General features: G+C 47.1%; 3 non-coding genes and 1 pseudogene across 3 annotated transcripts; 2 read left to right on the forward strand and 2 right to left on the reverse strand.

The window, feature by feature from the left end:
• The first annotated feature begins 1,109 nt into the window (after positions 1 to 1,109).
• LOC127677915 (ran-specific GTPase-activating protein-like) lies at positions 1,110 to 1,667 on the forward strand (annotated as a pseudogene).
• Positions 1,668 to 2,657: 990 nt separating this feature from the next.
• Positions 2,658 to 2,729, forward strand: Trnac-gca (transfer RNA cysteine (anticodon GCA)). The gene has a single exon. It is a non-coding gene; the product is annotated as a tRNA-Cys (tRNA).
• Positions 2,730 to 8,343: 5,614 nt separating this feature from the next.
• On the reverse strand, positions 8,344 to 8,415 carry Trnac-gca (transfer RNA cysteine (anticodon GCA)). The gene has a single exon. It is a non-coding gene; the product is annotated as a tRNA-Cys (tRNA).
• A 902-nt stretch (positions 8,416 to 9,317) lies between these two features.
• Positions 9,318 to 9,389, reverse strand: Trnac-gca (transfer RNA cysteine (anticodon GCA)). Its single transcript has one exon. It is a non-coding gene; the product is annotated as a tRNA-Cys (tRNA).
• Positions 9,390 to 9,642: the final 253 nt, after the last annotated feature.

The following is a 9,642-nucleotide window of genomic DNA, read 5'->3' on the forward strand; positions in this document are numbered from 1 at the left end:
GATTCTTTGGAACTGGAGTTATAGACAGGTGTAAACTTCCATGTAGGTTTTCAAGAGTTTTTCTTAAATAAGTCATATGAAGTATGAAGACCCACTTTTAATCTAGATCTTTTGAGGCGTGACCTACTTTTAACCTGGGCCATGCCTCCTGCAGGCCAGCCCGTCGTGCGGATGGACAGCTGCCTCCTTCCTTTTACACACACAATGTCCCTCCCATTCTTATCTGTCTTCTGTCTTCCTGAATATATCTGTTTTCTCTGGTCTGTTGGTGTGTTAAAGAGAAGGCGCGGACTACCACAGAGAATTCTTCTGAGATTTTTCAGGCACAGCCATTATAGTGGGACCTTGAAATCACCTCAAGACATGCCAAGACCATGTTCTTAGCACAAAGAACATTTATTTGCCCCAGAGGGACAGAGGGCAGGGGATGAGGGGTCAAGTCAGGAGATAGGGGACAAGAGAGAAGGGGAAGGAATAAGGGAAGGGGGCAATGATCTGTGACCAGGAGGGACCAAAAACTGTCTTTGGATAGAGGGGAGAAAGACGAGGTCCATGGGCAAATGATGGTTTACAAAGGTAAGATGGGCGGCTGGAGAGATGGCTCAGTGGTTAAGAGCACTGGCTGCTCTTCCAGAGGGTCCTGAGTTCAATTCCCAGCAACCACATGGTGGCTCACAACCATCTCCAAGGGGATCTGATGCCCTCTTCTGGCCTGTAGATGTATATGCAGCAGAGCACTCATTCATTAGATAAGTAAAAATAAGTAAGTAGGTAAGTAAATAAATAAATAAAAGGTAAAATGGTAAACCCGCTAGGATGAGCTATATAATTTTAATTAGCAATGTTACTTAGGTGAGCCAAGTTCAATACTTTGATACCTTGGTGGTCAATCTCAAGAGGAGGAAATAGACTTTGGTGGCTAGGTTTAGAAATAAAATCTAGGCGTTTCCCGCTGCTGGGGTCAGGGGTGAGGGGTCAGGGTTTGGGTGTGTGTGTTGCGAAGGTGGGGGTGGGGGTGGCCGAGGGAAGTGGACGGCAGGGAGAAGCCGGCGTCAGATGCTGCCACTAGCCACCCAGAGGCTGCCGAGCCAGCTGCCCCCTGCGCCCACATGGCGGCCGCCAAGGACAGTCACGAGGACCATGATACTTCCACAGAGAACGCAGATGAGTCCAAGACCCAGTTCGAACCAATAGTTTCTCTTCCTGAGCAAGAAATTAAAACGCCGGAGGAAGACGAAGAGGAACTTTTAAGACGCGTGCAAAGCTTCAGAGACTGACCTCCCAGGGTGGAAGGAGCGAGGCACTGCAGATGTCAGCCTCGGAAGCATAAGGACAAGGACCATCCGCCTTCTCACGAGGAGGGACAAAACCATGAAGCTATGCGCCAACCGCTGCATCATCACACGGTGATGGAGCCGAATGTGGTGGTGCCCGAGCCTGCGTCCGGAACCCACGGCGGCTTGCTGTTCACCGTCCGCTTCTTAAATGCTGAGAATGCACAAAAGTTCAAAACAAAGTTTGAAGAATGCAGGAAAGAAATTGGAGAGAAAGAAAAGAAAGAACCAGGCAAAAATGATAATGCCGAAAAGGTGGCTGAGAAGCTGGAAGCGCGTTCAGTGAGGGAGGCTGGAGACGAGGCTGAAGAGAAGTCTGAGGAGAAGCCCTGAATCACTGTGTCTTTTTTTCTTTCCTTTTCTTTTTTTAAAAGTTTGTCCTACTCTTTAAGGTTTGTTTTTATCTTGTTTTGTTTTTACAAGGGACTTTATAAAGAATTGAATTCCAACCTTCAGGTTTTTTTTTTTTTAAATATTTTTTTTCCTCCAAGTTTTGACCCCATGGAACATGACTTCAGAAATCCATTCCCCTCTCATGAAAATGTACTGGGCTGACTTTCTTTTCCATAGTGGAAACACTTATTTATAGTCATCAAAAATAGTGAATAAAAATTCCTTTGAAACCCTGAAGGAAAAAAAAAAGAAAAAAGAGATGTAATCTAGTGTTTTTTTAGAAAGGCAGAGGCAATCAGGGAGAAGGGCGAGGACTGCCAGAGCTGTGGTCGCCATATTTGAACTGGCCAGAGTGTCTGCACTGCCAGTGTCCAGCAAGAAAGGAATGTCTTTCTGGTGAACCAGTGCTCAGAATGAAGGAGACAATCACAGAATCCGGCTGTCTGTGTAGGGTGGATGGTGTTTTTCCCTGTGAGCGTCTCTTCACAGAGCCCACTGCTCACTTGCTTCATCCTCAGAGGGTAGAGACTGGCTGAGCTGCTGCACCAGGCCGAGAGGGATCCTGCAGTGTTGCTGCTGACAGTGCTGTCTAGGGCCCTGTGAGAACGCTGAGTGACAGACAGCCCATCTGTCTTCAGGGAAGGAAGAGAGGAGTGTCTGGGGGCTCAGGTGGAAGGGCAGCTCAGAGCTACCCCAGGAGAGCAGTGTGACGTGGACTCAGGGTCTGCAGGCTGCTCCTCTCCTTTTCTTGGTGATGATGCTATTCAGGGATGGACCTGGAGAGCTGCAGAGCCAAGGAAGGCATCTCACCAGTCAGGTCTGGCAGCTTCTGGAAAGTGGGTCTGTGAGCATCTGTAATTTCACTTTATAGTCAGTCCTAATTTATCACCACAGAGATGAAGATTATTAACTGTGTACACTTGTACCAGTGGGGGTATAGCTCAGGGGTCGAGCATTTGACTGCAGATCAAGAGGTCCCTGGTTCAAATCCAGGTGCCCCCTTATTTATGTCTGGTTACTGACTTACCATTCATCTTAGGCAGGCCACCATGATGTTAGAAAGCCTTCATTAGCTGAGCCCTCTGGAATCAGTGTTATTGTGCCCCCATTTACTGCCATTGATTACACTTATAAGCATCCACTGGCTCAAAGGCTGGCACCCCAAGGTACGTGGTTAGTCCACTGCACACTGCAGAGCTCGTATCTCTGCCGAGTCCTGTCCAGCCGTCTGTATTCTTTCCCTCATCCTCACTGGGATAGTTAGTTTTAATTGTCAATTTGACACAATGTAGACTCACTTGGAAATAAAGTCTCAATGAGGGATAAAGTCTCCTGATAAATTTGGCCTCTGGGCATGTCTGGAGGGGATTGTCTTGAGGACTAAGGCACTGGATGTTGGAAGACGCAGCGCTATTCCCTAGGCAGGGATCCTGGAGTGTGAGTGTAGAGAGTGAGCGTAGCCCTGAGAAGCATGCATGCACTCATTTTTCTCTGCTCTTAACCATGGAAGTGATGTGACTCACTGCTTGAAGTTCCTGTTGTCCTCACTTCTCTGAAATAAGGGACTGTCACCTGAAATTGTGGGTTAGCATTAACCATGTCCGCCCTCACTTGCCTCCATTCAGGGCATTTTTATCATAGCACCAGAGATGGAACTAGAACACACTTTTCCAGTACCCGTGACTCAATGAGCAATGGTCCAGTGTGGTCCAGAGGTGCCCGTGGAATGAGGAACTGCATTCTGAATTTCAAGACTCTGTTGGCAGGCTAAGGAGGTGGTGAGTCAGAGGCTGTGCTAGCACAGAGAAATGCTACCTGAAGACAGACTTGTAGGAGGCAGAAGACATCATCAGGGGACTGCTGAACTCTTTACAGTCACTAACTCACTAACGTCAGCTGTTGAGGAGATGCCAGATGAGTGTTCTTTCTGCTTAGGAAGACGATTTGTTCCTTTTGTAAGATTGTCACGTTAGGATGTCACAGAAACATCCATTGGGTTGACTGGTTTGATTCCAAAGTGCAGGACATACAGGATGCTCACTGCTGGAAATGTCCTGAAAGTGTGTAAAATGCCTGTCATGATGACCCAGCAGGATATATATGGACTTGCAGAGCTGAAAGGCTGTTTCAGAGTAAAGCGATGACTGTGTGAGCTATTTGTGACAGGCTGTTCTTGTCACAGATTCTATGAGAAGGGCTCCACTTCCCATGAGAGCTGATGATTCATAAAGAGAATTCAGAGGCAATGCAGATAGCATTTGCTGTTAGAAAAAGTGAAACAGATCTTTGTCCGTGGCACGAGGCTTTGAATAAATCAGTTCAAGGAGAATAGAGAGGCCAGAATCCAGAGCCTTCCCATCAGATACACCTTGGCAGTTGTATCAGTCAGGATTCTCTCGAGTCACAGAATGCATGGGCAGTCTCTATACAGTAAGGGAATTTGTTGATGACCCACAGTCTGTAGTCCAACTCCCCCAAAATGGGCAGCAGCAGCTGTGGATGGAAGTCCAAGGATCTAGCAGTTGCTCAGTCCCACAAGGCAAGCAGGCAAAGAAGAGTGAATCTTCCTTCTTCCAATGTCCTTATGTAGGTCTCCAGCAGAAGGTGTGGCCCAGATTAAAGGTGTGTGCCACCATGCCTGGATCTGGGACTTGCTTTGTCCCAGATGACATTGAACTCAGAGATCTCCTGGTCTTAATCTTCTAGGATTCATAGCTATTATGCCTTAAGATCTCCATGCCAAGATCCAGGTCAGAAACTTGTATCTCTGAGCCTCCAGATTAGGATCACAGGTGAGCCTTCCAATTCTGGATTGTAGTTCATTCCAGATATAGTCAAGCTGACAACCAGGAATAGCCACTACAGCAGTGTAGCTTGGATGGTCGTTATGAAGACTGATTTGACTGAAGTGATGCATAGTAAATTCTCTTACATGCCAAAGAGCATCCCAGAAAAATGAAGCCTGTCCCACACGAGCCCGGTGTGTCCAGACCTGTGTCACTGCTGCTTCCGTTCATCTACAAGCCTGTAATTGTCATCTCTCTATAGAGTTCTGCTTACAGGTCACCTCCAACACTGTCCCTCCTAGGACCCTATCAATGTGCATTGCAAACATCAGATATCAATCATAAGTGAGAGTCCCATCAATGTTTAATGATCTGTGTCTATTTCAGGAGTTCTTAATCAGTTGCTCCATAAACCTGACATTGTGGAGGGATATCCTGATCTGAGACTGTTGGGCTATTCTGAGGTGGGTCACTTCGTCCCCCTCTCCCCACTGCGCAGCACCAAACCCTGTCCTTTAGTCTTTTTTTTTTTTTTAAACATTTTCTGTGTATGACTGTTTAGTCGGCATGTGTATCTGTACAACACGTGGTTTCCTGGTGCCTAAGGGAATCAGAAAAGCATTTCAAATCTCTTGGACCTGGACTTAGAAATTATTGTGAGGTGCCAAGTGGGTGCTAGGAATCAAACCTGTGTCCTCTACAGAGCAACATGTGCTCTCAAGGATCAAGCCATTGCTCCAGGCTCCAGCCCTTTGGTCCTGTCTCACGGTTCCCCCTTTAGTCTTGTCTCTCTTTTCTTGGTGGACAATTCTCTTACATTGGTTTCCACTTTGTTCTTCAGTCTACAAATCCTCTGTTCAGGGTTTAAAGTCCCCAGTGATATGACTGTATGACAAAATGAGTCTGCTTGTAGCCTCAGACACCAGAATAAAGGCCACGTTCACTTTGTCCTGCTCACTTGTGCCCTACCAGGTTCCTCTCATACCACATACAGTGCGCGTGCGAGAAGACACCCCAGTGGTTGGGGTTCACCACACAGAGGGAGGAGATCTGTTGTCACTCATCCACTTGATCTCCAGTGTAAGATGCATCCCAGCTGGTGTGTGCGCCTTGGATCTCTAATCTTTCAGGTGACCAAGTCTTCAGGCTTATTTAGAAGGAGAAGTGATTTCATTAATGCTTAGCCATGGCAACTTCAGTGGAAAGAACCAGTTTCTGCATCTAGAACCCTGCATGGAAGGAAGGCAGCGCAGCAAGTGCAGTGGGCAGTAGGCAACGTCCCTAAAGGAAGTGGGATAAAGAGTGGGCTGATTTCTGCATCAACTGCAACCTCCAGTGGATTACTCAGAGCTGGGGATTGTGGGTCCCAGGCTGCTCGTTGGCCTGGTGGGCATCTACTGGTGGTTGTTGGCTGGCACCTGCTCTAAATGGTCAGGATCTGTGCTGTGGCAACAATGCTCCAGTGTTTGAAGTTTCACTCCACAGAACAATATTCCCAGCAAAGACCCCAACTTTTCACAGACAGCATTTGCTACAGTGCTGTGTGAAGAGCTGAGCAGAGCCTGACAGGGCTGGAGCTCCTTCACGTACCATGGACAGCTCCACAGTCAGAGGCATTTGCTGGAGGCACAGAGAGAGAATGCAGACCCTGTGTCCTCAGCTATTTCTGCAGGGTGCATAGGATTGTATAACACCGAAAGTGAAAACAATCAAATTACCACAGTGTTGCCTAGTGTGCTGCTCAGCAGGCGTTAGCACTTGCTGCGCAGTCCTGAGAATCTGAGGTGGATGTGTATCTGTATGTATGTTTTTCTAACCCACATGAGAAGGACAGACATGTAGGCAATCATATGTGATCCAAGCAGTGGTACAGGAAGATGGGAGTTGAAGACAGGAGACTCTTTCTGGAAGCTCATGGAGAGTTAGCCTGGACTGTGCATCCCTGTTTAAGCAATATGGGGGACTCTGCTTCAAATAAAGCAGAAGGTGAGGTCTGACACCTCAGACTTTCTTCACACACAATCCGTAGTAAACACATGCTCTCATGTACAAACATATTATACATGCATGCATACCCACAGAAACACACACACACACACACACACACACACACACACACACAGAGGAACATACATGCCCATACCTACATACCACACAAGCAATTGTAAGCATACACACACAGATCACCAGTGTTGGGAATTTGCAGTGTCCCCGTCTCCCTTTAATACTAATTTTCATTAGTGGTGAGTCAGGTCCCCTAGGGCACTGGAGGTGGGAAATCACAGAGCATCCCTGGTGAGACAGGGCAGGGATGTGGTGCTAATGAGAGGAGTCTACACAGGTACCAGGGCGTAAGTCACTGGCAGAGCAATTGCTTACAGTTCGTGCAATCCCTGACTCAGACTGTACCCTGCCGGCCACACTGCTGGCCATGTCACTCTCCTGAGACCATCCACTCTCTGATTCTCACTTCTCCACAATTCTGAGAACGGAAGTCATTCTTCAGGTTATTTCTTTTGCTGATACATGGAGGGATTCTGTAAATGGAGACTGAGAGGGAGGAGATGGGAGACAATGGAAGCTGCTCAGTCCGTGCTCAGGAAGGCCCGCACAAGAGTCCCTGAATCATTAATGTGAACTCTGCTGTGGCTTGGTCATTACGAGTTGTGTCGTGGTTGGGCCTGATTTAGCCAATGTTTTTTCACATCTGCAGTGTAAAGTTGCTTGTATATAATTAATAGGTATAAACGAGTGTATCTGAAACATCCCTAGAGCTTTTTAGAGAACAGGTAGGTCATCCTAAGGTACTGTTCCCAGAGAACCTGGTTTAGGTTTTCTTGAGTGGGAACTAAGGACATTTGCTTCTGGTCTACCCTATCCTACCTGCTGTGTGTTCTTAGAACACGTGGTGTTTTGAACCAACAATGGGGGTTTCAGCCTCATAGCCTGCCATGCTGGTCATTATTGTGGTTCACAGAGTCCTCAGCTGGGCAAGACTGTTGGTGACTTTACAAAGTACCTGCCAGTTCCACCAAAGGAGGCCGACAAGGGGGACGCTTCCTGGGCAGAACCAACTTGATTGGCCCAGGCATTAGCATATTCTGATGGGCAACTGAGAGTGATGGCAATGCCCTGTATTGTCCTGGGGTCTTGGGACAACAGAGTTTAATTGGAACTGCCCTACTCAGGGGATTATGCTCATCCAAGTAGCCAGAGATTGCTGAAGAAGACACTTCTGTGCCAGGTGTGGGATATTTCCCTTTGAGTTTTAGGTCAGGGGTGTCCTGGAGCCACAAACGTTTCTTATTATCTCTTAGTGTCAAGTACTGCTGTTGAAAAGTTGACTACCATGATGATTTATTGTCCTGTATATATCAACTGCTCCTTGTAGCCTAGGGTTTAAAGATCTTCCCTTTGGTGTTAAAATTCTTTGACACTTCCTATGGATTTCACATTCATCCATTGTGCCAAGAACTTGCAGAAAGTTAGGATGGAAACCCATATCGTCCTTTATGGGTATTTTTCTTGTGTTTTGGCCTTCCATCATTTTCTGTTTCTGATCATTGTGTCAATGAAGGTGGGGGTGTGTTCAAGGAGTGGGTAGGTTTAGAACCTTTAGGGTTTGTGCCCTTGTGTGGGAGCTTTGTTAATTTCTCTTAAGGATAAGTCATACTCATAGGAGACATCAAATTACTTTGTGTTTTGCAGCCCAGAGAGGGAGGCTATACAGTTTATTCAAGAAACTGTCAACTAGTGGAGATCTCCTAGCTTCACTGAGGTTTTGCTAAAGGTGGATGTGGTAAGTTAAGTATCAAAATCATATTTAAGCAAGGGGGCACCTGGATTTGAACCAGGGACCTCTTGATCTGCAGTCAAATGCTCTACCCCTGAGCTATACCCCCACTTTATAGGTAAGGTAGCCTCTCATTAGCACATCTTCAAACTTGGCACCACACCCATGCTTGCTCTGTGTTCATGATCTACTGCTTCCTCTACTGATCTTGATCCTGGAAAGATTTTTCTATTTAACTCTGCCCTTCACATTTCTCCTCTCCACCTTTGATTAGCCCGCCGCAATGCATCCCCATCTCTGGGTGTGCTGCAGACCTCAGCTTCAGATCTGGAAAGACACTTAACTGTGGAATTAACTTTTCACAAATGGTCAAGACAAGAGCTGTGGGTTCTGAATCTTCATTAGCCAAACTGGCAACCCAGAGAGAACTTCGTCCTTCAGGACATCAGGGGTGGCGGTGCTCAGTACTTCACTCCATCATTTATTCACTCAATAACACACGTGGAGCTCATTAAGTCTGGTCTCTTATCAGCCACAGCAAAGACACAAAGAGCGATCAGTCATGTTCCATTTTCCTCAGAGTCTTTGTATAAATAGTCAAATCCATGGGCCAAACTCTTTCCTCAGAAGGAATAGGAGCCCAACCACAGGTTAGGGGAAAACTGGAACTGAGGAGCACCCTATAGAGGGCTCTGGAGGGACTTCCAGAGGGGACAGCTGTGGAAAGTTTCCAGAGGAAGAAGCCACTCCTTAGCCTCATAGGACTCCTCCCTGTGACCTTCTGCACTAAGTGAGCCTTACAGAGCCTTGGAGTGCAGCTTATGCCACAACATGTGACCTGGATGGGCCTCACATGTGACCTGGATGGGCCTCACAGTGGGTCGTATACTATCTCCTCTCAGAGAGGAGAACAGAGACCAGGCCTGAGCAGAATACAGAGCACACGAGAACACAGTCTGTGTTAACTAACACTTCACATTTGGTCTCCTGTATATAAAGAAGACAATAAGAAGGGGGCACCTGGATTTGAACCAGGGACCTCTTGATCTGCAGTCAAATGCTCTACCCCTGAGCTATACCCCCATCTGCTTCATGTATATCTCATAAACATCTCTGAAGCTGTATGGCCACTCCCCGACATGTGTACTTTCCAGTACTCTGAAATCATCAGCTTTGTCCTGTGAGACCCAGCCCTAAGTCAACTCTGCACACCTGTCTGTCACCACCTCATGACCAGCAGCACCCTCCCATCCTATTCTACAGCTGAGACAGAACACAAACACCTGGAAGTCTGCGTTTATCTCATCCCGCAGACCCACCTTTACAAGCCACACTC

This window comes from Apodemus sylvaticus, chromosome 2, assembly GCF_947179515.1.
Source record: "Apodemus sylvaticus chromosome 2, mApoSyl1.1, whole genome shotgun sequence".
Lineage (NCBI taxonomy): Eukaryota > Metazoa > Chordata > Mammalia > Rodentia > Muridae > Apodemus > Apodemus sylvaticus.